The sequence below is a fragment of the Protopterus annectens genome, chromosome 8.part1 (assembly GCF_019279795.1).
Source record: "Protopterus annectens isolate FY-2018-M chromosome 8.part1, PAN1.0, whole genome shotgun sequence".
Classification (NCBI taxonomy): Eukaryota; Metazoa; Chordata; order Ceratodontiformes; family Protopteridae; genus Protopterus; species Protopterus annectens.
In genome coordinates this window covers 230734134-230761868 of record NC_056742.1, presented here as the reverse complement: position 1 = coordinate 230761868, position 27735 = coordinate 230734134, and positions in this window count along the sequence as shown.

Genomic DNA, 27735 nt, shown 5'->3' with positions numbered 1-27735 from the left:
TGGCTGGGGACTTTAGAGTGGGAGGGTAGCAAAGCAGGCCATACCACTCAAGTGTACCTCATTACGAGGAACGTACCTCATTTGGGGTCTTAAAAAGTTCAAGTTCCTCGAAGTTCCTCAAAGTTCCACATTGAAAGAGTCTGTCACACATTCAGTGTTAGGGATTTTGTAAGTGAAATCCCACAGTAAACAGAAATTAATCATATGAATTCATTAAAGGATCTGCTTTATACATTAAAACAGCATATTTTAACCATCCTATGACCTTCCTAGCTGAAGTTGTTAGTAAGCCATTAGTATGTGTTCCACATTTTGCCTATTTGTTCCACATTATGAAGGTGAGTGTTCCTCATTTTGGAGATGGAAGGTTGAGAGCTATGAAGCAGGCTACCCCCCCACGTTACTGGGAAACAATCAGCCTGGGTCTGCTTAAACTCAGTGATTATGCACACATGGTCCAACAAAGCTAATCAAATGGCCCAAGAAGAGTTTTGCCTTGATTATTAAAGACAGAAAGTAAAATGAAGGTACAGTCCACTACTGTATACTAGTAATGAGGCAAACTCTGCAGAGTGGGAGCAGTATAATTGCTCAAAGTTACCTAAATATGAAAGGAGCCCAGATGGGAGAAACTACAGCAGTAAGAACATGGATAAGAAGTGTATAGTCTCTTTACACGTAGACTTGGTTATGACACGCGACAGTTGAATTTTGCAAAAACAACAGCTACTGCCATCACTTTAATTATTTAGAGCAGTTGAGATGAAGAGCATGTTAAATTGCAAACAACTCTGAACACTGTTCTGTATAATTTTTCCCAATTATGAAAAGGGTGTGTCATACCTTGTCATGACTTAATGGCAGCTTCTTCCCCGTCCTTGAGTTCCTTCAAAGGTATACCTGTTACAAAAATAACAGAAGTTTTATTTTTATTATGATGTTCTAACTATAAATCCCTATTCCAAATGTTTTCCATGCCTAAATGTCTGATGATCTTCTTCTTCTTTTGGCTGTTCCCGTTAGGGGTCACCACAGCAGATCAACTGTTTCCATTTCTTCCTTTCCTCTGCATCTTGCTCTGTCACACCACCCACCTGCATGTCCTCTCTCACCACATCCATAAACCTTATCTTAGGCCTTCCTCTTTTCCTGTTACCTGGCAGCTTCATCTGTATCATCTTTTTCCCAATATACTCTGCATCTCTCCTCAGCAGATGACCAAACCAATGTAATCTTGCCTCTCTGGCTTTGTCTCCAAACCTTCCAACCTGGGCTGATCCTCTAATATACTTATTCATAATCCTGTCCATCCTCATCACACCCAGTGCAAATCTTAACATCTTCAACTCTGCCACGTCAAGCTCTGACTCCTGCCTTTTTGTCAATGCCACTGTCTACAACCTGTATAACATAACTGGTCTCACTACCCTCTTGTAGACCTTCCCTTTTACTCTTATTGGTACTCATATGTCACAAATCACTCCTGACACTCTTCTCCACCCACTCCATCCTGCCTGTACTCTCTTCTTCACCTCTCTTCCACACTCACCATTACTCCTAAATGTCTGATGATCAGGGAATTAAATGAGGTTGGAATAAGGCAGCATGTTGATAGCAGATGAATATGCTGTCCACATGGAAAATTAGATAATAAGATGAATAATTAGAGTGGTAATAAGATGACAAGACATAAAAGAATACTAATGTGGAGGAAACATGGGAGAGTGTAATAGAAGTCAGGAGGCACTATAAATCTATAACTTAATGAAATAAGAGCAAGGTATATATAACAAGTCTTACAAAAATTCAAGCAGCAAACAAGTAAAATATTCCAAAAAAGTCTGCATTGTGGAACACATGGTGTATTCCTGGCTACCCCCTATAACAATTTTTGTGCCAGATTATATCTTAAGAACACAAAACACATGCTGTGGATCACATAACTGTCATTAAGGCATGCCTTCAACCATGCAAAAATGTGTATTTTTAGCAAAATATTAGTTCATTTTTGTACAGAATACATTTCTGTTGTATTTTTAAATCACTACTGCTTCAGTGGTAATGGCAATGCATTCTCCCAAAATCTGACTTTAGATTCTAATTCACTTGCTTCTTCTCTTTTTTCATATATCATAAAAAGGATATTTGGCATAGTAATAAACAAGAAGCTACAGCTTAAATGTTATTGTTTAGCAGCAATTTAATAGAGACCATTCACAAAATACTGGACATTATCCATTAAGAAAACATAATTATCTTTACACTTTGTAGAAGTTTATTTTTACCTTTAAATATTATTACATTTATGATAAAGTCACCTATTTACAGGTTTATGCAGTTTGTCTTCTGACCCATTTTATAGTTCAGATATATTTACAAGTGCATGTTTAGTTTTTTATAGAGCAGGGTACATGGGAAAGAGTATTCCTGTCAGATGTATTGACATGAATTTAACAGAGGGTGTGCATCATTGCATAATGTTGGTATTCGCAGTCTTTTATATTCTATATTGTTTCTTGTTCATTTCACTTTCTGATCAACTTGCAGATGTTCCCAGTAATTCACATGGTGCCAAACATTTGCCTTCCTTAAAACTGTATGACATCAAACATTTGCTTCCTTAAAAGTATATGGCATCAAACATTTCCACTCCTTTATTTCCTTCCTCATAGTGTCTGCAATTAAATAATTGAGTGTTGGGGGACATATTAGGGAAAAAGGGATAGAAATGAGACAGAGAAAGAGTAAGTAGGAAGAAATTATATGCAGACTGGAGTGGAATCTTAGCTCTCAATCAATTAGCAGGAGAAATAATGGCAACATCTAAAATAAAGTTTGAACAGAGGCCCAAAAACGTGGACAGAGTTTCAATACTGCTCTTATAAACTTAGAAAGTTGTTAGAATAATAGGTTTTGTGTTAGCGTGCATTCTCTGAAGGATATGAAGTCTAAAACTGAAATGTATTTCATTATTTATTGATTTTAATCCTTTGTAATTTGGCAGAAAATCACAAATGTTATATGGAAAAGTCCAAAATATGTAACAAAAAAGCTGAACATTCTGTGGAAATCTGGACATTTATGAGTTATGACCAGAATAAGCACTTTTTCACTTTTTGAAAAGAACCAAGATGGAGAAACTTGCCAGAAAAGTAATAGAAAAAAAAACTGCCAATATGAAAATGTAGGGACTGTCACCCTGAGTTTGGGGTACTGGAGCAGAGAAGAATATCTATAAAGAAAAGACAGACAATGTTGATACAATAAATTAAATATATTTAATGAACAGAAAGTGAAGGTACTATATTAAAATGCAAATATGTACAGAATAAGGAGAAATAAAAATATGGGCAGGTCACTATGGAAAGGGAAGACCAAGAGCTAAGAGAATGTCATTGTATAATGCAAGGGATTCTAGTAACTAACTTCACTATACCTCATTAAACAAACCAGAGAAAAAAAGCAAAAACTACAGAGCAAAAACATTACTAAAAATGTGGTAGTCATCCAAAGTATGTCCACATTTGAACCAAGTGATCACACATTTCCAAATGATTTAATAAGCAGACTTTATCATTTTATTACATGTATTTGTTTTTTATATATAAAGCAATATGTACTTTTTTTGCAAAGAAAATACTTATCAAGCAGTGAAAAGCTGAGATGAGCCTTTACGTAACACTTCAGTCTGTATCAAAAATAATTCATCAGAGTAATAAAAACTTCTGCACATCCTCTCATTAAAAAAACATTAAAATCACATAACTAATGACATCATAAAAAATTAAAAAATAAAAAATTACAAATTCCAGAATAATCAAATACAATGTATTATACAGACACTTATACAAATATATTAAATATTAAAATTTTGACTCGCCTATTTTTAAGAAAAATTTAAATTAATCATGGCATTTAAAGTGAGGAACTTATAGACTTCTAATAACGATTTCCATTATTATTAACTTCACACCACCATAAATATTTAATTCTTCATGATGTTATACAAAAAATTAAATTTCTTTGAAACTTTTGCAAGTTTTAGAATGCTTAAAAGCATTATTTTCATTTTTTTTGTTCTTGCTGCACATGTATCTACATGGATCCATATGACTTGGTCGACAGTTCATATGATCGACTGTTTATTTGGTCAACAGTTCATTTGATCGACAAGCATTTGCCCCCTTCCCCAATGTTGTGTGACCCTGGAGTTGATATATATAGTTAGGGGGGGTGTGAGGGGCACAGCCCCCCACATTGGGGGGTGTGGGGGCCGAAGCCCCCCACCTAAAATGCTTGTCGATCAAATGAACTGTCGACCAAATAAACAGTTGATCATATGAACTGTCAACCAAGTCATATGGACCTATCTACATATATATATATATATATATATATATATATATATATATATATATATATATGCATAAATACAATTAACAAAACATGCAAACACATATAACAACACTAACATTAAAGAATCTTTCTTATAAAACTAGTAATGATTACAGCTTGACTCATATAAGAATACATTTGTGCTATGTAGTTCAAATGTATTCCAAGTGTGCATTTGTTTAAAAGTTACATTCTTCCATAAACTACATCTATATGTAGACAGTTTCATTGTGGTGGCTTTATTGGATATATTCATTATAATATATCTCCCACACACCAATATCCTTTTTAAGGTTATGGGAAAATCAGAATCTATTCCATTAAGCACTGATAATAAGGCATGCAAACGCATTTGGAAAAAGTCTGATAAGTCATGCATGCTCACACACTCATGCACACACATTGTAAACAGAATCATGCTCAAATTATAGGATCACCAGTTTAACTTTATTGTTTATTTGTTATTATGGAATGTAGGAAGAAAACAGAACCCTAGAAAAACTCACATGGACCAAAGAAGAGCTTGACTCCAGTCAGAAAGTACGTCGACCATTTATGAAAAAATCTAAGTAGAAACGAGAGTGGTGAGACAATCCTGTTTTGTCAAAAAGCATGAGACTTGCCTGATGATAAACAAGAACTATTCCTTAATTTATGTTTATAAAATAATTTAATAAATAAAAAATATGTAAAAACTCCTACAATGATAATTTAAAAAATGGTGTTTAAAAATAACACTCATAGAAATAATACAAGTTTGATGTACAGCATACAAGATACCAATCCATTTGTAATTTCAGTATTCGGGCTGAGTTTATGCTGTGTTGACAATCAAGAATATTTAGAGAACCTTTTATACATGATGTTTTATGCTAGGTGCATTTGCCCAAATATCTGTATTTTCCACCTAAGTCACCATGGCTGCCATTTCTACATATAACAGAACAAGAAATCTTGAAAGAATAACAAGTTCAAATGTATAAGTTATGAAATGGGATGAAGTAATGGCCAGAGAGAGAAAGAATGAAACAAAGTTAAGAAAAGTCCCTAAATGGAAAACCCTAGGCCCAGATGCAGTACCTAACTTCTGGCAAAAAGTATTAGCATCTTTACATGAAGATTTTGGCCATGAGTAAGAACTATGTGTATATGCAGTCCAAACAGACAGCAGCTTGGTTAATAACAGGAAAAACAATGCTCCTTCTTAAGAGTCAACCCGCAAGCTATCCTAAAAACTATAGACCAATAACCTGCCTTCTGATGACATATAAACTATACACTGGAATTGATGCTGACAGAGTTTATAGTCATTTAGAAGAAAACTCAATCAGGGTTATAGAACAAAAGGGTAACAAAAGAAACGCATATGGAACAAAGGATCATTTGTTGTTAAATAAAGTCATAATGGGGAACTGAAAAAAGGGGAAGAATCTTAGTGTGGCATGGCTAGACTATGAAAAAGCATTTGACAGTATCCCACATTCATGGATAAAAGAATGCTTAAAAATGTGTAAGATAAACTCTACACTGAATTATTACATTACAGCAGCCATGAAGCAGTGGCAAACCCCTTTTCAGTTAAACCATGATAAGGGACAAATTATTCCAGGGAAAAAAAATTCAAAGGGGAATATTCCAGGATGACCCTCTGTCACTGCTGCTCTTTTGTTATGCCCTTAACCCATTAAGCTGTCTACTTAACAGATTATGTCATGGCTACAATTTGGCTTCCAAAAAAACAAAGTGCAAAGACTTCTTATCTTCTTTTTGTAGATGATTTAAAAAGCATAGTTCATCAGTTGAGGAACTGAAAGCACAACTGCAAGAGGTCAAAACCTTTTTCAGATGCTATAAGAATGATTTGGTCTTGATAATTGTGCAAAGGCAACCATTAAAGCAGGAAAGTTGCAGCACCAAAAAAACTTCATTTTGGGAAAGGAACATGATATAAAAGAAACTGAGCAAGAGGGAGATTACAAATATTTAGGAATCAATGAAGGATTAACAATAAAACATGAACAAATGCAAATAAAACTTTGTAATATGTTTTTTAGAAGACTAAAATTAATACTGAAAACAGCATTGACATCTAGGAACAAAGTTCAAGTTATAAACCAATTTACTCTTCCTCTACTAACTTACAGTTTTAGAGTGACTGACTGGCCTCAAAAGGTATTGGATTGGTTGGGCAGGAAAACAAGAAGGATGCTTCATGCTCAAATGATTTATAAAAATCAGTGTATACCGAGACTACATATTCCCTGTTCTGAAGGATGTTTGAACCTCCTCAAAACTGATTGCATGCATAGATCTGCAATCGTGAGACTGCATACATATCTGCTGACCTCACAAGACCCAAATGTAGTGGAAGTTTTGAAACACGAGGAGAATAAGTCTAAGATGACTCCCCTGGTTACTTTAGCAGAAGCATATCAGTATTAAGCGGGAATGGAAATCAAACCAGAAGTAGATGAAAATCAGGCGGCAACTGAATGTGCCAAAAAACAAAATAAAGACTAAAAGCTGAAGAATCAGATGAAAAGCCAAGAAATGTGGAAAATACATAAAAACAGTTGCAACTATAGAAAACACTTGGAACAACCTCATGTTGATCAGAGCACAGGAATAGTTAAGGAGAGGTGAATTTAAACCAAAAGACAAAAGGTTAATATTGGTGGCCCAAGATAGTGGACTACATACATGTTTGTTTAAAAAGTCCATTGAGCATGTAGGAGAGACAGATAAATGTAGGTTTTGTAAAACAGAATTGGAAACAGTCGCACATCTTGTTTCTGGTTGTGATACACTAATGGCAGAAGGACTGTATACTGAAAGGCATAATAATGTGGCAAGAATGTTGCATTGGGGTTTGTGCAAGCATTATAGTACTGAAGTAGCTGAAAAACACTGGAAACATGAGACACAAAGCATTATAGAAAATAAGGAAGTTTATATAACATGGGATTACCCATTAGTAACAGTTAAAAAAATAGATGCGAGAAAGCCAGATACAGTAGTCCATGAAAAGAAGATAAAAGTAGCATTGATCATTAAAATTGCTACAACCAGTGACTACAGCATGTTATGTACAGAGAGTCACAAAGTCATAAAACACCAGGATTTACAGGTAGAAATGAAGGCAATGTGGAAGAAGGATACCCAGACAGTTCCAATAATAGTAGGAGCAACACTTTTATAAAAAACAATTTACAATTATATTTATATATGTTACTGATACAGGTAACACCATGCAAATTGTAGAACGAGTCAGTTCTGGATACATTGTGGGTGCTGCAAACAGCACTTCTGGCTAACTTCAAAGATTGAAACAATACTAATTTCATGAACTTGAATCATACTTCAACTCAGGAATGGGGTCCATTCCCGTAATGGTATTAGAAACCCAAAAGACTTAAAAAGAGAGAAATCATAGACATTTACAAATGCACAACATACCTCACACCCATCCCTGAGTTGATAGAACATCCCTTATGTCTCTTATGTTTTTCCTACCCTCATAAATCACGAATGATTACAGTCAGTGAATAATGCTAAGCATTAGAGTTTCCTACTTTTATTGAGCAGAAACTGCATTGCAATACTAAACCTCTTCTAATAACTTTTCTCAAATACTACCTTAGTTGATATTTATGTATATCTGCCTGGAATTTATGTTATTTTACTAAATTCTTAAAGTGATGCTCAGAATCAGAATCACATGTACTGGCCAAGTATGTACGCATACTAAGAATTTGACTCCAGTTTCAATGACTTACCTTGTATACATTACATAAATGACATACGTACAACTATTCAGAACAAGACAAAAAAGTAAATAGACATATACATACAAGGTGTAAAGTGCAACTCAGTGCAAGAAATGCTGAAATAAACTCTGAAAGAAACAACTATTAACAATATGTAAACAATACTGCAGAACCGTCAGAGGCTTGGGAAAAAGAATACCCCAGCCTAATAAGCTAAGTTAACCATTTATGAACTTGATAGCCTGTGCAAAACATATTGTTCTTATATCAGCTTGTTTTGGTGAATATAAATCTATAACACCGGGCTGATGGTAATAGTTCAAAAAGATGGCAGCCTGGATATGACAGGTCGGTGATGACCTTCCTTGCCCTTTTCATGATTCTGGAATAGTACAGGTACTGTAAGGATGGCAAACTAGCACCAATGATATTTTCAGCACACCTGACTATTTTTGTCATGATTAGACAAAGATCCAAACCACACTGTTATGGATGAGCTGAGAACAGACTCGATGACTGCTGTATAGAAATGAATCAACAGTTCCTGTGGGAGGTTGAACTTCCGGGTCTATATTATAACATCGAAGTCTTAAAACTTCGAATATTGTAATATCAACCCCTATTCAGCAAATGCTTGAAATAGCAAAGTTGCAGAACACCGAATATTTTCCTAGGGAAAGTATTCGGTGGGCTGTTTCTGTGGCTTTGCTATTTCCTCGACTGTGGTGTGAAGGTGACAGACTGGGTAAAGGTAAGTGTGCGAACGGACTGAGGTAAGGTGAGTGTGTGATAGTTAGGGACCTTAGGGATATGGAGCGGGTAAGGTGAGTGTGCGATAGTTAGGGACCTTAGGAAGTGGGTAAGGTGAGTGTGTGATAGTTAGGGACCTTAGGGTTAGGGAGCGGGTAAGGTGAGTGTGCGATAGTTAGGAACCTTAGGATTAGGGAGTGGGTAAGGTGAGTGTGCGTTAGTTAGGGACCTTAGGGTTAGGGAGCTGGTAAGGTGAATGTGCGTTAGTTAGGGACCTTAGGGTTGGGTTAAGGTAAGTGGATAGCTAGTAGTGTATGTATGGTTTAGTGTAGGGTTCTGTGAAGTGTGTATGTGTAGATTATGTATTTTGGTGTACTTGTGTTGTGTGTGTGTGTATTCTTGGAACAGCAAATTTTTTCCCTTGGAAAAAATTTGCTGTTCTGAGCATTCGAGTATATCACATTTCGAGATTCCAAGATCGAACTTATGGTGTTCGACATTTTGGAATTTCAATAATGCGATATAGACCCGAACTTCCTCAGCTGTCACAGAAAGTACATTCACTGTTGTGCCTTTTTTATGCTGAGTCAGATTTCAAAAATTCCCCCTGGTGTCATCAAGTGTCCCTCCTGACTTTGCCCAGAAACCTCTTCCAACAGTCCAACCTATATCTTCTGTGCTGCCAAACTCTTATTCTATCAATGTTTTAAATATCTTTAAGGCATAATCTTCAGAGCTATCTCTGATGCCTAGTGTTCCATACCCCCTAATATTGCAGAATTTGCTCATAAATGCCTTAAAATGGGTACATCAGAGGGAGAGCACATGGCTAATTAGCATATCCTATTCCCCAAGAATGCCTTGTTAGCATTTAGCATAATCTTAAGAGATAGCCCATCTCAAAACTGCATGTCTGTTGTTGTAGGGCTGTCTCTGAATCATGAATGGTACACCTTGTGGTAACCTTTCTGAATTACCCTTCATGTCTGTTAAAATACTGTTTCTGATTCTTTTTCTTTGTTCATCTATTATTGTACATTTCTTTATCTTCTTTGACTTTAGCACTTTCGGCATTATAATTGTTTTTTTTTTATTCAGCTCCCTATTGAAATGTTGGTACTTGAAATATCAAGTGCTGACATGCCGAAAATGCAAGAAAAGAGTGACTCTCAAAGATCACTCACCTCCTTTCAACTTCTTTTTTGCAGGTCCCCATATCTCAGAGAAAAGGGAATATTCTGAGACATGACCATCTCAGACTTGATATATGCAAGTCTGCTTTTCGGCCATTCACTCTCCATGTTTGAGTTCGGACATTACAAGTTGCTACCTTTTAATTCATTTCCTTTCAGTAACTGTGTCAGGGATACTGCAATACCATCATATGATATATTTGTAATGTCCAGCAGGGCCAAATAAGGAAACTTTCATTATTATCTTGCCTTTTTAGCATAATTTTGTAGTGTTTGTAATTCTTTCTATGACCGCATTTGACCCAGGATATATGAGAGAGCAGTTCCAAGCATGTGACCTTTCACATGCTCAAAATTCCTAAAGTTAAGAAATATATAACATTTTGTTGATGAAAATGGTTCATCACAATCTAATAACAGCAGGGTCAGAATACAAATCTATAGTTAGGGTGGGGTGAAGGTACTGATAGGGATCATAATTGGCACCATAGAAGAGATGCCAATCATTCACTGCAAGAAAATGGAGCTGAATGCAGGTACCAACAGCCATTCAATCAGCTGTGTTAAGCATTGCAATTGCTTAAATGACATAACATCAGCATGTATGTGAAGTAACTACACAAATGTTATGCAACTACAGAAAACAGCCAATGCAGCTCTTTGCTACAGATTTTTTTGGAAAATGACCAAAGAGCAAACCTCATAGCTTTTTGGCTTGATCTGAAGATTTCACTTTTTTTTTGTTCTTCACCTTGGTTTGAATAGTGCATCAACTTGGGTCTTTCCCACCTACAGCTCTGTCTGGTTATTATGGCATGCAAATATAGATTTTCATTACAATAAGATTGTTATAACGTGTTTGCCATCTCAAGGCAACATACCAAGATGGATAATATAGATGTGCAAAGCTCTGGCTTTGCACAGGCAGCCCCAGGCTTAAAAGTGGCTCAGGCATTCTTTGGAGCTGGCAAATAGTAGGGAGGACTAATGATGCATAACCCTGTTTGCCTTTCTTGGGTGAGGTTTGGAGGTGGAGCATGAGCAGGACATACTGTCTGGTGGCTTTGGAAAAGACCAGATTATTCCTTAGGAAATGTCAGACTTTCATTTAGAGAGTCAGTCACACAGATGGTATTTTGTTCCTGCACGTGGGCCCAGGGCCGAGCACTCTAGACATGATGTCTACATGCAGAACAGGGTATAGCCAACATCATAAGTAACCCAAGTCATTGTGAAAAGCAATGATTGATTCAGCAAACAAACTCACATGCCATGAGGTGTATTGGCTGCACCTAACTAAATTGGGTATAAGATTTCCAGTCCAGTTTGTTATAAATACTTGGGGTTGAGGGTAGTCCGATATAAAAAGACATGGCACTACTGCTACATTCAAAGCTGCAATACAGAAACCAGCTTCAGAAAAAAAAAAATTAAATGTATACTCAGTGATTTTGTAATATGGCTACAAATAACAGAAACTTGAACTGCACTACATTTTGAAAAAAAAAAAAAATAAAGGAAAGAGATTTATAATTTGGACACAGCCCTCCACACCTGTCTTCTTGCAGCTTCATCTTCTTCAGTTCCTATAATGGGCCATAATGTAGCTGGAGTAAGTGAAATGTGAATTTTCCTCTTTTGAGGAATTCCATTTTGAATGCAATCTTAATTTTACCACTGCTCAAATTTAACCCAGTCTCAGGAAGTGTACATTTCCATTCACAGTTTCTTGCATACCTATCTGAAACGTCATGTGGAAATTCCCTTGTGCATATTTTCAGCATTCACATAGATAATTCTTTTTTTTAATTAATGTTTCAAAATATGTCAATATTAAGAGTCAGAACAGATTTTGTACTAATTACATTAAATATTTAAGTCTATAACTAACTTTAATATGTCAATTTATTCTGTTTTATCCCACTACATGCATGCTTATTTGGCAGTTACGTGGATAAATTATTACTTTTAAGAATTCTCTCTTTTTGCAGAATTCTGAATTCTATGTAAGAAATCACTTTTTCCTGTGAACTATAATATAACTTGACTTGCTTCTCTGCCAGACTTTGTTTTAATACACCAGCCATTGGCTGCATTATGCTCAAAATCTATTTCAAAAATAATAAGCAAATATTCCTTGCTTTGCCAGCTCGCATGTGTTCATTCACATAAATATTGTTTCTTTGTTGTTTTACTGATATCTGTTTTGTAACTTAAATCTTTTTTCCAGATAATAATTCTGAGCAGTTCTTTTTTTTTTTCTCATGTGGGTAACATTGCTTCCTTTAACCAAAGAAAACAAGTGAATACAATTTCTTGCAAAGATCTAAGCATGGCATAGTTGCCATCTGGCCTGGGTAATTTTAAATTATTGTTTCTTTGTTTTATGCTATTCAGATATTTAGAGCAGTACGCATCATACCTCTCAACCTCTTGGTGCAGGAAATCTGGACAAAGCTTGGCATAATTGGGGGACAGAGGCCCAAAAATAGGGATATATTTTAAATATTAGTGTTATAAACTTAAAAAGTTCCTGGAGTGACAGGGTTTGTTTTAACATACATTTTCTGAAGGATATGAAGTCTGAAACACAAATGGATGTCATTATTTAGTGACTTCAGTCCTCAGATAATTCTAGTGATTTGCCAAAAACAATTTTGACTGAGGAAGAGACCAAAAATAAGAGCCAAACTACTGGACATTCTGTGAAAATCAGGATAGTTGAGAGGTATAAATTTCCCACCACATTTTCTTTACATTGCATTTTGTAACATCTGCTGCTGCTTTACAAATATCAGCTACATTTTCAACAGCTTAATTATTGTCTAAGTAGCTTTTCTGATAGTTTCAGTAGTTAAGCCACAAAGAATTTCACCCCTTATAAGCAGTTCTTGAAAGTCACCAGCTTGACTAGACTGAGCCCACATCTTTAACGTGTACATACACTGAATGTCTTTGCTTTTCCCATGTAATGCTATTCTCTGGGTTGGGTAAGCATCGTACTTGCCCCTCATTCTCCTCTTCTAATCAGCTTTATGCTTGTTATTGGCAAACCGCCAGGTATGATGTGATCTAGTGCATATTTTATGATAAGGAACAGATACTAATCTTTTGAATGTTCTTTAGCTTGTGCTCTTCTGTACTGCACCCTTCCCTTTACTGTTTAATATTTGTAGGCGTTCTGCTTTCTTGCAGTCCCATGATTGATTGGTTAAGTGCTCCTCTCTCCCCGTAGGGAACCGCAGCTGTGGCTGCTCAGAACACAGGCTGCTTGCTTGTTTTATGTATTTTATTATTTTATCTTTGACGTAAAGGAAAAAAAAACTGCATTTCTTTACTTAAAAATAATAAGTAGATAAATGGTTCTGTGCTCCCCCTGTTCAAAGCAACCAAAGCTGCAGTGCCCTATTCCTATACTGGCTATGAATCCCCTAAAGCTGTGGGCCTTAGGCAGCTGCCCAAATCGCTCCTGTTGTAATCTCCACTATCCCTCTGTATCATGACAGTAAAACTGCAAACCTGGAGGAAAAAAAGTATAGCAAACCTTGATCCACTGACATTCACCCTGCATTCCTCATTTATATGTCGTCTTGATCCCAAGCATTATTTTGGTCATATTCATGCTTTACTAGCCTCTTATCTTACTTCTTTACCTCTGTTTATGCCAGGCTAACATCTGTTTATGTTTTGATTTGTCTGGTTCATTAGCTAGCTAACTTAATTTATTATAGTTTCTGAGGATCACACTCTTACAAAATGATCTTATGATTTAAAATCTACTCCTTTTATATGAAGATGTAATAATTTATTTATTTATTTATTTAGTCGGAAATTCCAACTGGAAACAGGTCCTTTTTCAGTGGAGGCCCGGGGAGAAAAGCTCCACGGAACAATAAATGAGCAGCACAGTACATGAAGAACAATTGAATATACATACACATACTGCACTTAACATTAGCTATACATACAATATGAAACATAGTCTTCTTCTTTCGGCTTTTCCCGGTTAGGGGTCGCCACAGCAGATCATCTGTCCACTCATGGCGCCCAACCTTCCACAGAAGGCACATACATGCGCACACTCACACCTAGGGCCAATTTAGAGTTTCCAATTCACCTAATGCATGTCTTTGGGATGTGGGAGGAAACCGGAGCACCCGGAGGAAACCCAGGCGACCACAGGGAGGACATGCAGACTCCGCACAGAAGGCACCCCAGCTGAGAATCGAACCGGAGAACCTCTTGCTGTGAGGCAGCAATGCTAACCACTGCACCACCGTGGCCACCCGTACAATATGAAACATAGTAATGAACAGATATACCAATATCCAGCTAGAGGCTAGGAATAAAGGTAGGATGTATATACAGATAGTACTAAGCTCACACGGATACTGTTCTAAACTCATATACTTAAATCTTATATACAAATATTGCACTAAATTCAAACAGATATAAAACAAATGCTCCACACAAAGGTGGAACAAGCTAGAAGGGCTAATGGGATGGAAGGGGAAGATAGAGGAATATACGTGGTAGTGAGAGGAAGCTAGGTGCAAGTCAGTTGGATATGTATTTGGAGTTGAGATGAAGTGAGGTAGTTAAGCATGTTATAACAGGTCTGAGAGATTGAGTGAGGAGGGAAGGGAAGGGTAAATGGTGAGCCTGAGCCAGCAGAGGAAGGAATGCAGTGATCAAACGGTGTGAGGCAGGGTGGCTAGAGGAGAGGGAGAGGAAGGGGAGGTAAAAAGGAAGGTTACTAGTCGGGATTTGGTGCATGGGCATAACCAGAGATGTTTAAAGTGAGTTTTTAGTGCAGTCTTGAAGTGATTGCAAGAAGGTAGTGTGGTTATAGAGGTGGGAAGATTGTTCCATAATCTGGATATGACGTAAAAGAAAAATGCTTCTTCCACTGAGTTGTTGGGTTTGGTCGCTAGAAGTAAATTTTGCTGCTGGAGCGTAGTGGACTAGTGGAACAGTAGGGCTGGAGAAGTTTTTGAAGGGATGGGACTTTAAGAGGATGGTTTACTAACTTGTGGGCAAGAGAGAGAGAGTTGATTTAGGTGCACCTAGTTTTTTGTGAACTTTTTTATAGTAAGAGAAATGTGAATGTCAAATCTGAGATTGTTATCAGTCTCAACACAAAGTAGTTTGGTGTGTTCTGATGGGGAGATGATGGCATTGTCTTTGGCTAGAATATTAAAGCGAGGGATAACTGGGTTAGATTTAGTGGGTTGGAAGATAAGGAGTTTCGTCTTGCTTGGAATGAGTAATAACTGGGCATTAGATAGCCAGCGCTCTACAGATAAAAAGGCTTCCTGTGTGATCTTCTAAAGATCAGGTATAGCTGGGGATGAGCAGATGAACGTGGAGTCATCTGCATACTGTATAAGAGAGGCATGCTTGGTGGCTGTGAATAGATCATTGGTGAAGAGTGAGAATAGTAGGGGACCAGGGATGGATCCTTAGGGAACACCAAATGTGACAGGATTTTAGGGAGATAGGTATTTATGCAAGACACCTGATTTTTGGTGGCCAGTTAGATAGCTGTGAAACCAGTCAGTAGATAATTGGGAAAAGGATAGGTTAGTGAGAACAGAGATTAGTAGTTTGTGTAAGACCATGTCAAAAGCCATGGATATATCCAGAAATATAGCAGAGAACAGGCCATTATTTTTATGATGAAGGATAGCGTTAGTGAAAGAGAGCAAGGTGGTAGTAGTGCTGTGGTATGGCCTGACGCCATGTTGGGTGCTGGAGAGGAGGTTATTAGCTAAGAGGTAGTCTAAGACTTGAGAATGTCTGCATTTCTCAAGTGTCTTGGAAAGTGGAGAAAGGATGGCTATGTGGCGGTAATTGGAAAGTTCGGTGGAGGAAACACCTTTATGGAGGGGAATGATGTGGTGTATTTTCCACAGTGTGGGGTTATAGCTTTCTGATAAGGACCAATTAGTTAAGATAGAGGCTGGATAAACAAGGCTTTCTGCTGCTATTTTTAGGTATTCACAGGGGAGATTGTCGGCTGCAAGGTTTGTAGGCTTAAGTTTCAATAGAAGTTTATTTATATAGGAGGTAGGTACTGATGAAAAAGAAAAGACTGCAGGCAGAGTATTTGGTTTTGATGCAGGGAGGGTGGGTAAATGGTTGTGTTGTTTAGTCAAAGGCAGAATGATTTCAGTAAAGTGTTTATTGAATGAGCCAGCAATACTGCTGGAGGAAGGGGAAGTGGTAGTCCAGGGGGTGCCTACTTTACCTAGGTGGAGAATGGAGTTTATTGTGGGCCAGAATTGCTTAGGGTTGTGATGGGAGGAGTTTAGGGCAGACTGATAATATTGGGTTTTATCTTCTGTTATTTGCTTTTTGACCTTGTTGCGCAACTCTAGGAATGACTGTCTAGAGAAGGGTGTTTTTGTTAAGCGCTGTGCTCCCAGGCCTTATCTATCATTTTCATTAGTGCCCTGGTGTTTTTTTGTAGCCAAGGGGAGTACTGTGTTTTGACTCTGGCATTTCTTATGGGGGCATGTGTGTTTATGATGTTTAGAAAGGTGCTATTAAAGAAGTGGATGGCTTCATCCAGATTGAGGTACTTTAATGGTGTCCAATCACATTTTTGAAGGGAAGAGATAAAGGAGAGGGGGTTAAAGTTTAGCCTATTTCGGATTTGCCTATAAATGATGAGTTTAGCACAATTTAAGTGCTGTCTCAGAATTAATGTTGGAGTGTGGTCACTGAGGTTGTCTGGTAGCCAGCCAGCTAAGTATGAGTGAGGGTCTTCATTGACTAATATCCAGTGGAGTGTAGTATGCTTGTATTTATCCAGGTAGGTGACTGTATTAGTTGGGAGAAACCATGAAGGTTTAGGTGGTGAGCTGGGTGATTGTTACTACAAGATAGCCAGCTGATATTAAAATCACCTATGATTATGGTTTCCTGGAGTAGGGAATGGTTAGCCCAGTTCAGGAGGTTTTCCACGGGTGGGATGTTTTGGCCAGGTGGGAAGTAGCATCCTATGATATTGATTGTTTTATTTGGGTTTAGTTTGAGGTTTGCATATAGGATTTCTTCATCTCCAATGTGGGAGGCAGATGTGTTTAGGATCTAGATGTTGAGGTGGTATTTAAACATTAGAGCCACACCACCCCCTTTCTTAGGTAATCTATCTACGCAAAGAATGTTATAACCTGTTGGGAGTATTTCCTCACTTTTGATGTGAGGTTTGAACCAGGTTTTGGTCATGATGAGAATATCAGGAGAGTATAAAGCTATGTTGGCATTTAGGTCATGGGTTTTATTATACTTCTGATATTTAGACACATGAACAGGAGGTCAGATGGCTTTCTGTTGGATGTTAGTTGTGAGGAGGAGCAGTTATTAGGCAGATTTTTAGGTGAGGAGTTGGTAATGGTAGGACCAGGGTTAAGGTGGATATCACCACAGAGGGCTAATTTAGATAGGGCAGTAGACACAAGTTTTATAAATCTGGTAATTAACATGTCATATTTTAAGGATATTTTTTGTTTGAATGTAACAGGTGACTGGTAGTATGGTGAGTGTATTGGGATGGAGATTTTGATGGTATGATAAGCGTAATTAGTAGGTGGGTGATGTATAGAAGTGGGAGCAAGGGTGCAGTGATAGTGTAGATCTTTGTGTCTGCCCTTGACTGTTGGTAGATACTAGGCATTCAGTTCAGGAAACCACTGACAAGCAAAGCCCAGTTTTCCAGTGATCCCAGGGCACTGTCAGGCTAAATGACTTGCTCTGAGTCACATGGTAGGCAAATGGATGTTCAGAAAATCAAACCCTGGACAGTTTACAGTTTTAATTTTATGTGATAACTTTCAGAGATGCATGAGAATGCATGCATTGATCTGGTTACCTCTTGCATGTTAAACAAGGTCTGTACCACTTGTGCCCCACAAAATATTGTATTGAGTTCAGTAGTTGAACCCATGACTGCTAGAATTCCATGTCATTACTGCCACTTCTATACTAACAGGGAGCCTCTGAACAGCTAGCTAGGTACTGAGTTTCACCGAAAAAGCCCTTCTTTTTTAGCTAGGGAAATGCCTGTCATGGAGGTTTTAAGGTCAAATTCCTCACACTTTTTCAGGTTTTACGTCAGCTTTTTGATGATTTCAGGTTAGACTCAGTTTCATCCTTAGACTTTTAAGACCATTTTGTTTGATTTTCCCTTTCTGTGGGATGAGTATGAAGACTTGGTTTTTAAAATGCATTTGTGGCATCTTTTGCTAAAGCATACCATTTCTTTAATGAGGTGTATAATTTGGTTACTGTAGAGTTTGAAAGTTTCAGTCGGTGTACTAATGACCTGAGATGACAAAAAAAAATGTAACTAAAGTGTGGTAAAGAGGAATAGTTGCCCTGGCCACAGGTGCAGATGGTGCCTTGGTGTTTGTTGACTGCAAACTGGAAGCAGTCATAGAATCTCCAAATGATGTCAACATCCAACAAGAAGGTCTTACACAAAAAAAATGACTGGTGCCAAAGTCATGGCATTAAACTCAATGCAAAAAATGTATTATCATCCCTTTTGGTAGGAATGATATTCCTGCTAACTACCACATCAATAGCAACACCCTAAGTATGCACTCAATGGTGAGAGACCTGGGCACACAGGTTGACAGCAATCTTACCTTTGATCACCATTTCTCCACAGTGGTAAGAAAGACATTTCTGTATTGCTCATCTAATAAGTAAGGGCATTGCCTACAATCCTGCATCAGAGCTAGTTTGCCCTGTGACAACCGCCTGAAAAATGAGCAAACCTAAACAAGATGATACAAATGAGGCATAGAAGAGATGGCAACAGGAATGGACCCTCATCTGCAGGCTTTGAGGATGGACCACAAGGCCAAGCAGGAAAATTCTCTAAATGGTAACAATTTACAGGGTTCATGGTGGGAGCCTGACAGAAGAAGACAACATGGATTTATAATTATATTAAGTACATAACTTTCATATCTGATGTATTTTCCATCCAGTTTCAACCTGTGTAACACTGACCCCAGTAAGAAAAACAACAGGGAGGCCCTAGGAGAGAACAGTCCATAGAATTGTAGAATCAAGTGAAGCCCTAGACCAATACTGAACATACAGTTTGTAATGGGAGACAAAGGTATGGGTATTAGACCAGGTAACTGCAGCACAAATATCAATAGAATGCCTACGAGAAAAAAGGCAGTTGAAGTAGCCACTGATTTAATGGAATGACCTATAATCTTCACAAATAAAGACATTCCTTTCAAGAACATGATCACTTTGAAAACAGACTTATCAAGCTTTGACTTTGAAAAGGATACAACAATTTGGTCAGATTTCCTAAAACTTTTGTTTCTATCCAAATCGAATCTGAATTGTCCAGGAACATCCAAACAATGAAACAGATATTTTCCCTTGTTACTGAAAATTGTAAAGAACACTGGCAAGTGACTGGGTTAGTTCAAAGTAGACTCCAAAGTGACCTTGGGCAGAAAGTAAGGGTTTGTCCTCAAGGTAACTCTATCTTTATGAAAAGTCAACTGAGGAAATATGGACGATAAGGCTTTCATCTCAACAGTCTTCTGGCTGAAGTGAAGGTCACCAAAAAGAAGTTTCTATGGCAAGAATTTTACGGATACCATGGTTGAAGGTTCAAAGGGAGGTCTAGAAAAAATTGCAGTTTCAGAGGATGATCCCAAGGAGGCACCAGTTGCCAAACAGGTGGACAAATGCAAAAAAGTACTCCGCAATGCTTTAGTGAACTTAAGAACCACTACTGGAGTATTATCTCTGCAAATATGAAAGCTAGAAATGCTGGTTATTTGTAGCTATATGGTGTAGTAACTAAGGCCAGAATGAAAAGAACTAGTCAAGAAGTCCAGAATGACATCCAGAGGTGCTGAAGTTTTTTGAGACTTGAAAGGATATGAATAACTATCTCAGAGAGCTTTGGATTCCTCGGAATCATTGAAATTGGACAAACCATGGGGTCAGGTCGAGGGTGTGAAAGTTTAGGAGGGGTAATCCCAAAGGATGAGAAATTAGACCCAAGACTGCATCCAGCACCAAAGTCTGGTGAAGCAGATGAGGCCAAAGAAAGGGGAAGCTGACTTGCTTGGGCTAGAATAGGGCAATGATGATTATAGTCACTGCAATGAGCTACCTTCTGAAGACACTTGATAATGAAGGGCATTGGGATATAGGTGAAAGAAGACCTGGGGGTCATGCAAGAAAAATTGTGTCCCATAGTGACTGTCTGTTAGGAGGGTCAGGGCACAAAATCTACTGAACTTTGTGTTGGACAGGAAAGCAAAAAGACTGCAGCAGGGAGTGCTACAGCAGCTGAAAATCTGGGATACTACATCCAGATTCAGGGACCACTCATGAGGCAGAAAGATGTTCCTTCTTAAACTATCCTTCAGAATGTTGGATTTCCATGAGATGTACATTGGGATCAGAAACCATTGAAAGGATATCACCAATTGCCAAACCCTCATGGCCTCTTGATACAGGGATTAGGACCCAGTTTCTCTTTCCTTGTTCAGATACCAAATCAGTGATGTGTAGTCCATTTGGATGGCCATCTCATTCTTGGGGACACGGCCCTTGAAGACCTACAATGCTAGGGTACCACACTCATCTCCAAGATATTGATGTTAAGATTGGCCTCATATGTTGACTGGGTGGGTTCCTATCATGAAATCGAACATTAAGAATGCTGAATACTGGAAGGACGAACTTGGTAGTTCAAATGTTGAGAATGTCGAAGCCGCAGAAATCCAAATTCTTTCTCAGGGAAAGAATTCGGTTGGCTGTTTCTGCGGCTTCAGCATTTTTGGACCGGGTCAAGGTAAGTGTCCGAACAGGTTGTGACGGACTTTAGGGTTAGGAAGCGGGACAGGTAAGTGTGCAATAGTGACGGACTTTAGGGTTAGAGCATGGGTCAGGTAAGTGTACGGTAGTGATGGACTTTAGGGTTAGGGCTGGGTTAAGGATAGTGCATAGATAGTGGTGTGTGTTAGGTTTAGTGTAGGTTTTGAAGGTGCGATTGTGTTATGTGTGTGTTTTTTGGAGCAGCAAATTTTTTCCCTGGGAAAGAATCGCTGTTTTGAAGTTTCAATTTTATCCAAATTTGATCTTCCAAGTTCGAACTTATGGTGTTCGACATTTTGGAAGTTTGATTTTGTGATATAGACCCGACTGGGTACCTTGGACAGTCTTCCCCTCACAATGCACCCCACACCCCAGAAAAGAAGCATCCACAATGACCATGGTCTGGGGAAGGGTAAGAACAAAAGATCATCCTATTGCAACTAGTGGGGACTCCAACCACCACCAAATGTGATTATAACAGATGTTTGTTAGTGATACTGGGAAGTAAGTATGTGTTAGACAGGGCCATTGAATTGTTAGTGTCCACTGTAAAACACTCATGTGGCATCTTGCTAAAGGAAAGAGACAAACAGAAGCTGCCATGTGTCCAGCTGAGAAAGTACTGAAGCTGCAGAGGATTTGTAAACCTGAAGTATGTGAAAAGCCTATAAACAAAAAGAGTTCAGTACTGCCTGGATAGCTGAGTGACCATATTCAAATGCAAATGATAAATTCTAACACCTGAATAGGTTCTAGGTTGCACTTTTTGTTATGCCTAGGGACAGACACAGGTGGAGTAAGGACTCTTGGGCTTTGATTAGGGTTGCCCATGTGGAAACAGAGAGGAACCATCATCCAGGTAAGGGAAGGCCTGTAATCCTACCACTATTGCCATGCATTTAGTGAATACTCAGGGAGCTGTTTTGATGTCAAAGAGCAGAGCACAAAACTGGTAATGAGTAATCTCCTGTAAGAAAAAAAAAACAGGAATCTCCTGGAGTGCCTCACCATCCTTATGTAATGATGACATCTTTGAGATTCACTGAGCACATCCAGTCATCAGAATAGACTACAGTGTGACCATCAAAACCTTGGTCTGCTTGAAGAAATCCAGAACTGGTCTGGGGCTCTTGTTTTTCTTTGGTAAAAAAAGAATATGGAGTAGACCCCAGTTAATCACTAGTCTGGTGGGATTTTTTTGTATGACTGAATTGACAAGCAGCTTCAGAATTTTCACTGCTGCATCCCTTCCCTTGTGAGTTGGTAGGTCTGGAAGAGATGTATGGAAGTCCTTTGGGAGAAGAAAGTGAATTGTATAACGTATAGACATGACTATCAACATCCATGCATCTAAAATGATGACTTCCAAGCTTTTTGGGTGGGAAAGGCAAGCAACCCCCAATTACCTCCAGAGTATGACAGTCAGGCAACCTGTCAGGGGACATGGAAGGGACTCCTCGACAAAGCCATGCAAAAGCCCCGATTCTATGGATCACCTCTGTCAAATGGGAAGTGTTAATTACAGTTGGCCTCTGCACCATTTGGGGGAGTCTTCACTAGGATTGTCCTGAAAAAGATGCCACGCTTCATGAAAAGAGAGGTGCTTTCCCCCTTCTGCATTCTGGAGAACAACAGCTGAGGAGTAAGAAAATACACTCCAACAGCAGGCAGCATCTGTCAGATCTGTTCACTGTTATGTAGTGGTTCTTTGACTTTTGGGCCAAGGAGTATTAACAGAAGATGCTTTAAAGCAGTCTGCAAAGCTACATACTGTATGTACATACAGGCATCTCAGCACATGGCAATATCAGTATCTGCTTCACATGACATCCTATCAGCTGTATTGGACAACAGCTCCATGGAGGCATTAATTATAGATGGCATGGTCAACAACTGGTCCTCCAGAGTCTTTGGCATCTTTAGAGGCTGCTGAACCTTAACAAATGTTCACACTTCAGCAACAAGGTCTCACAGCAGCCTTGTTACATGGTAAGGTAACTGAGTACACACAAAGCAAAGGTGCCTGAAACACAGGCATGCTTTCCCAAGTGATTCAGAGCCTGAGACTCCTTGCTGGCCAGACAGACCAAATAATTTTCCATGGTGATGTCTTTTTTAGTGGCAAGCACAACCACTACAGTGTCCACAGCTGCACCCATACTAAAGTTGTCTGTAGTAGAGGCCAAACCCTTATCTGGTTTCCTGGGAATTGTTTCCACCATGTCAGCTTCTCTCCAAGTCCTCCATGACACTTTGCCTATTAGGGCATCCAGAGGGACGACATCCCAAGATGCAGATGGGCCTATGATGAAGGTGTCCAGAAACACTGACTCCTCTGGAGAAAGAATTTCTGTGGTCCCTCTCCCACAGTAATTCAACAATTTAAGTAAACTGGAAAAAAAGGCATCACTGCTATTATTGTATGAAGTCCTTTTACCCTTTCATCTGTGTTCAGTGCAAAAGATTTGTTAAAGAGGTAAATACGTGTTTATTTTTTTAAAATATTGTTATTTAAAGAGATAAATAAGTGTTTATTTGTTTACAATATTGTTTAATCCACTGCCATTCCATGACAATGTTTATCTTTAAATTATTGGTTCAAAGGTTGTTGAATTCAGTGTAGTAGCATATGGAATTAGTTACATGTGGCCTTGTTGGGCTAGACTGCTGAATATTAGTTGGTACCTTGATGTAACTGCTGTATGTTCTATTGCTCAAAGTGTCTCTTTAGTTTTTATTGTCCCTTTTTTTAACTGTGGGAGATAGTTGAAAAGAATAGTTGGTACACATACAGATTTATCACCAATATAACCTTCATAGTTTTTTAAGGAGCCATTTGTCAGTACCCCAAAAGCTGCTCTACCTATGTTGTAGCCCTATACAAATCTAACAAGGACTTTGTTGCATATTCTATACCTAATATACTAATCCAGCAGGTCTCCCCCTTATGTACCCATGTCTCTAAAGTGGAACACACTATAACTGGGGTGTAGCTTCAAAATCACTGTTTGCCTATACTAGTTGACTTTATAACTTCATGTCATTATTTGGGGGCATGCAACACTATTAGATTCTAATTGAGCTATCAGACAATACTCTTGTACCAATTCCTTGAATGGGAAAATCTTCTCCCATGTGGATTTTATTCTCCTAGTTGCCTAAGTACCTAGTAAACACACCACTAGATGGCACTACACCTCAAAGTAAAGAGACCTGAGCTCAGTTATTTAAGTAATGTATTAAAACTGCTAGCATTCTCCAGTACTGTACTTTATCCGGTTTGGTTTCTGTGATCACAGCTGTCATTTGCACCAGCCATTTTCAGCTACATTCTGTTTATAATGATATTAATATTGAAACAAATTGCTATATGACTAATCTTTATCTATCTTAATCATATATATATCAATTCGATCTCTGCTTCATTAAACTATTTTTCTACCTTCCAAAGCACCCCTCCTTGTACTATCACCTTTCAGTCTCTCCTTTCTCCTATTCTACCTTTCTTACCTAACACTTTACTAACAGTTCTGCCTTCTTACCTTTCTCTTTTAGTAACAAGTTATTTTTATTATCGTAATTAGGTGATACTCTGGTCCCTGTATTTCTCATTCAGTCACCCAAAGAGCGACTGTAACATTGCCATCTCCTGAAGAATTAACTTTCAACTGCACAGGCCACCTCTGATCAATTATGACAGAGAGCCCATCCTACTAAATGTTAAGTCTTCCTCCCTACATTGTATGTACAAATGGACTTTTCAATTTTGTGCCCATTATGCCTGTTTCAATCTGTATTCTGTTTGTTAATCTCTACGACACATTGTACATCACCACAATTCTAAGCTTATCCACTTTTCACCCCTGCTGATAACCTATTCTCCCCCTGCCCACCCTGCCTTCCTAGTCACCTCTCTGCACTCCCATACTGCTATTTTCACTCAGCGTAGCTTTCTACTGCTCACAAACCTACAAACTACTTTTCCAGTCTATGCTTTCCCCCTAACCTAATCCCCCTGCATTATACCAAACAAGATCCGCAGACATTACACTTTCCCTGCTGTTTTTTCCTTGCTCCGGCACTCTAACACTTACACAACAATCCCTTGCACCTAATAGTTGCACTGCACTTACCTGTCTCACTGATTGTTTTTTCTTTTCCGCAAGCCTATCTCTGTTCAACCTGGGCCTGCCTGCTCCATTTGCCCTCACTACGCTCGGGTTCTCTTCACTCCCCTACCCCCATTCCCACCCACCCTCTAACCAAGTACATTTATTCTCACCATAACACCACCCCTTCCTCTTCATCAACCAATCAACTTCTCATCTCCACTTCACAGTTGACTGTATCCCTAGCCCAATATCCACTTCAGCTATCTAACTCTATAAACACTAATCACTTTTAAAGAAGTACACTGCCCTATGCATGCTCCTCCATCTACACATCACTTCCCAAACTAGCTTATCCCTATTATACCATGTCTTCTATATACATATTACTGTCTCTGCTCTGCCCCCTCACCCTATTTCTTAGTCTCCTATCTTAAATAACTAACTGTAACTGTCACTCCTCAGCATATCACATCTACTACAGCCTCACCCTCCACATCTCTCCCTAGCTACTCAGATATAGGTTCATAGGTTCATAGGTTGGTACTAGGCTATCAGCCCTAGGGCCTATACAAGCCTAGTCATAAACATTCCCTGGATATTTCTTCCCACAATATTTACTTCTCTGGACCCCTGTCTAGCAGAGCGACTGACATGATCCCCAGGGTGAATTTCCTATCTCCCATCCAATCATCAAGGTTCCTTTTGAAGAGGGCCAATGAGGTGCTCTGCTTGACATGTAAGGGCAGTCTATTCCAGAGTATGGGGAGTCTCTGGGTCAGGAACCCATCCCTCCAGCATGTTTTGTTCATTGTGATGACAAAGTTTTGATCCCTGGAGCATGTGGTTCTGATGGATTGGGATTTCTTTAAGTGGAGCATGTCCAAAAGCTCAGGGTTTGACATGGCTTTGTATGTTAAGCAGAGATCACTTCTGAGTAGACAATATGCCGCAGAGTATATCTGGAGTTTTTTTAGATGGTCAGCATATAGCATCGGCTTTAGGCCTGTGATTCTTTTAGTGAGGCATTTCTGTGGCCTTTCCAGCTGTTGCAGATGTCTTGTGAGGTACATACCAAACAGGGAATTATACTCTATAATGGGTCTAATGAAGGATGAGTACAGTGGGGCAATGACCTCCTTTTTTCTGGATGAAAAGCCCTTAGTGATGAGGTGTGCCACATAGAAGGATTTCCTGACTGTTGTGGTGATGTGGTTATCGAAAGTGAGACCACTGTCCACCTGTGTCCCTAAGTCTCTCAACACACTTTTGATGTTTAGTGTCCTGCCACCTATGTGGTATTTCATAGGTACATGTTTTTTTTCCAAAGAGGATAACTATATGTTTCTTGGCATTAAGCTTGAGCCCATGGCTCTGGCACCAGGCATCTGTTTCTGTAAGGCCTTTTTGTAGAATGTCCACATCATTCGGGGATTCAATAATGGCTTCCAGTTTGCAGTCATCTGCAAACTTTGTAAGACAGAGTCCTTTAGTGTTGGCCTGTACTTCAGAGAAGTAGATGCCAAACAAGAGTGGTCCCAGGACTGAACCCTGAGGTACTCCACTTGTCACTTATTTGGAGCTGGATTTGGAGTCAGCTACTTTTACAGTCTGGGTTCTGTCAGTAAGCCAGTTGGCAACCCATCGAGTGACGTTGGAATTTATGCCCAGCTTAGTAAGTTTATCTATGATTCCAGAGCGGGGGATGGTGTCAAAGGCCTTGGCGAGGTCCAGATAGGCTGTGTGGACCTTCTTACCCTTGTCCACAGCTCTGGAAACTGATTCGAAGAAGTCAATCAGATTCAGAAGAAAAGATCGGCCCTTCACAAACCCAAACTGGGTGGGGTCCAGTGTTTGCAGGTTGCCAATGTCTTTGTTTATAAGTTCTATGATAATGCATTCCATACCCTTGCAGATCAGGCTTGTCAGACTGATGGGATGGTAGTTCCTGGGATCCAAGGTGGATCCTCCCTTGTGGAGCGGGATAACTGTAGCTGTGTGCCACTCAGTGGGCACGAAGCCTGAGGTGAGGCTATGATTAAACATGACACTTAGGTGAGGTGCCAGTTCATTTTGTAGTTCATGTAGTACACAGCCTGGGATGTCATCTGGTCCCATGGATGCTGTATTCTTAGCTTTTGAGAGTGCGGTTTCTACCTGTGTGGCCATAATTACCAGAATTTGGCAATCTTTTGGTATTGAGATGGGCCCTTTAGGGGGTGAGAGGGGGGGGTGCAGTTGGTACTAAATCGATCTGCCAGGATATTGGCAATATCCTTGGGATCAGTATATTTAATGCCATTCTGTTGTAGCTCAAAGCATATCTGAGCATTGCCATTTAGATTCTTGACATAACTATAGAATGCCTTGTGGTTGTCTTTGGAATCTTTGGTAATTTTATTTTTGTAACTAGCTTTTGAGGACTTTATGAGGGATCTCAGCTTCTTACGGAGGCTGGTGAGGGAGTTTTTTGCATCCTGGGATTTTCCTCTTTTCTGCAACAGTTTCTTCCTTCTGTTGTATAGTTTATTTATAGCAGGGGACCACCAGATTGGCTTCCTTTTTTTGGAGAAGAGCATCTTGGTTCTATTTGGGATGGCAAGATTCATGCACGAGTGGATGTGCTCATACAGTGCCTTAGTGTAGGAT